Raw genomic sequence first — 2,889 nt, forward strand, 5'->3', positions numbered from 1 at the left:
GTATTGTACTGAAGAGAAGGTACTGTTCTACTCAGTTTCTCAAGCAGCATTAAATTAGATAAGGCCCGTGTGTGTAGGAAGCACAGTTCTTTTGTTCTGAACAAGCTTACTGTTCTCGCCCTATAGGAAACACAATAGAGTAGAAGAGTGCTCTTTTCTCAAAAGCAGAGCGTGTTTCTTGTAAGGCGAGCTAGTATTTGTTTCACATTAATGAAAGGAGTTGAATCCGATGCAGTTTCTGGTCCTATGAGCAAAAGTTGTTTTCTGGTAAGAAAAGTCACTATTGTGCTCCCATTGCCATAAACAGTGCAAATAACACTGGCGTCTCTTCCAAGCAAGTATAGTGTATTGGACTGAAGAGAAGGTACTGTTCTAGTCAGTTTCTCAAGCAGAGTTGAACTAGATATTGCCTGTGTGTATGAAGCACAGTTCTTTTGTTCTGAGCAAGGTAACTGTTCTGGCCCTATAGGAAACACAGTTAGAGTAGAATAGTGTTCTTTTGTCAAAATCAGAGTGTGTTTCTTGTAAGGCTAGCTAGTGTTTGTTTGTCATTCACAAACGGAGTTGAATCACATGCAGTTTCTGGTCCTATGAGCAAGAGTTGTTTTCTGGTAAGAAAAGTCACTATTTTGCTTCCATTGCCATACACAGTGCAAATAGCATCCGCGTCTGTTCCCAGCAATTACAGTGTATTGGACTGAAGAGAAGCTACTGTTCTAGTCAGTTTCTCAAGCAGAGTTGAACTAGATATGGTCCGTGTGTGTAGGAAGCATAGTTCTTTTGTTCTGAGCAAGCATACTGTTCTGGCCCAATAAAAAACACAGTAGAGTAGAAGAGTGCTCTTTTCTCAAAAGCAGAGTATGTAACTTGTAAGGCGAACTAGTGTTTTTTTCACATTCACAAACGGAGTTGAATCACATGCAATTTCTGATCCTATGAGGAAGAGTTGTTTTCTGGTAGCAAAGTCACTATTGTGCTCCTATTGCCATACACAGTGTAAATAGCACTCGCATCTGTTCCCAGCAAGTACAGTATATTTAACTGAAGAAAAGCTACTGTTCTAGTCAATTTCTCAAGCAGAGTTGAACTTGATATGGCCCGTGTGTAGGAAGCACAGTTATTTTGTTCTCAGCAAGCTTCCTGTTCCAGCCCTATAGGAAACACTGTAGAGTAGAGGAGTGCTCTTTTTTCAAAAGCAGATATGTAACTTGTAAGGTGAGCCAGTATTTGTTTCCCATTCATAAACCGAGTTGAACCACATGCAGTTTTTGATCCTATGAGCAAGAATTGTTTTCTGGTAAGGAAAGTCAGTCTTGTGCTCCCATTGCCATACACAGTGCAAATTGCATTCGCGTCTGTTCCCAGCAAGTACAGTGCATTGGACTGAGGCGAAGCTACTGTTCTTGTCAGTTTCCTAAGCAGAGTTGAACTAGATATAGCCCGTGTGTGTAGGAAGCACAGTTCTTTTGTTCTGAGCAAGCTCACTGTTCTGGCCCTATAGGAAACACAGAAGAGTAGAAGATTGCTCTTTTCTAAAAAGCAGAGTGTGTTTCTTGTAAGGCAAGCTAGTGTTTGTTTCTCATTCATAAACGGAGTTGAGTCACATGCAGTTTCTTGTCCTTCAAGCCACAGTTGTTTTCTGGTAAGGAGAGTAACTATTGTGCTCCCATTGCCATACACTGGGCAAATAGCCCTCTTGTCTCTTCCCAGCAAGTACAGTGTATTGGACTGAAGAGAAGTTATAGTTCTAGTTAGTTTCTCAAGGAGAGTTGAACTAGATATGGCTCGTATGTGTAGGAAGCACAGTTCTTTTTTTTGAGAAAGCTCACAGTTCTCGCCCTGTAGGAAACACAGTGGATTAGAAGAGTGCTCTTTTCTCATAAGCAGAGGGTGTTTCTAGTAAGGCAAGCTAGTGTTTGTTTCCCATTCATAAACGGAGTTGAATCACATGCAGTTTCTTTTCCTACAAGCAAGAGTTGTTTTCTGGTAAAGAAAGTAACCATTGTGCTCCCATTGCCATACACAGTGCAAATAGCACTCACGTCTCTTCCCAGCAAGCACAGTGTATTGGACTGAAGAGAAGGGACGGTTCTAGTTAGTTTCTCAAAGAGAGTTGAAATAGATATGGCTCCTGTGTGTAGGAAGCACAGCTTTTTTTGTTCTGAGCAAGCTCACTGTTCTGGCCCTATTGGAAACACAGTAGAGTAGAAGAGTGCTCTTTTCTCAAAAGCAGAGTATGTAAGTTTAAGGCGAGCTAGTGTTTGTTTCCCATTTATAAACGGAGTTGAATCACATGCAGTTTTTGGTCCTATTAGCAAGAGATGTTTTCTGGTAAGGAAAGTCACTATTGTGCTCCCATTACCATACACAGTGTAAATTGCACTCGCGTCTGTTCCCAGCAAGTACAGTGTATTTAACTGAAGAGAAGCTAGTGTTCTAGTCAGTTTCTCAAGCAGAGTTGAACTAGATATGGTTAATGTGTGTAGGAAACACAGTTCTTTTGTTCTGAGCAAGCTCACTGTTTGGCCCAATAAAAAACACAGTAGAGTAGAAGAGTGCTCTTTTCTCAAAAGCAGAGTACATAAATTGTAAGGTGAGCTAGTGTTTGTTTCCCATTCATAGATGGAGTTGAATCACATGTACTTTCTGGTCCTATAAGCAAGAGTTGTTTTCTGGTAAGGAGAGTTAATCTTGCGCTCCAATTGCCATACACAATGCAAATTGCATTCGCGTCTGTTCCCAGGAAGTACAGTGTATTGGACTGAAGAGAAGCTACTGTTCTTGTCATATTCCTAAGCAGTGTTGAAGTAGATATGTCCCATGTGTAGGAAGCTCTGTTCTTTTGTTCTGAGCAAGCTCAATGTTCTGGCCCAATAGGAAACAGAGTAG

Source organism: Peromyscus eremicus, unplaced genomic scaffold, assembly GCF_949786415.1.
Source record: "Peromyscus eremicus unplaced genomic scaffold, PerEre_H2_v1 PerEre#2#chrX_unloc_4, whole genome shotgun sequence".
Lineage (NCBI taxonomy): Eukaryota > Metazoa > Chordata > Mammalia > Rodentia > Cricetidae > Peromyscus > Peromyscus eremicus.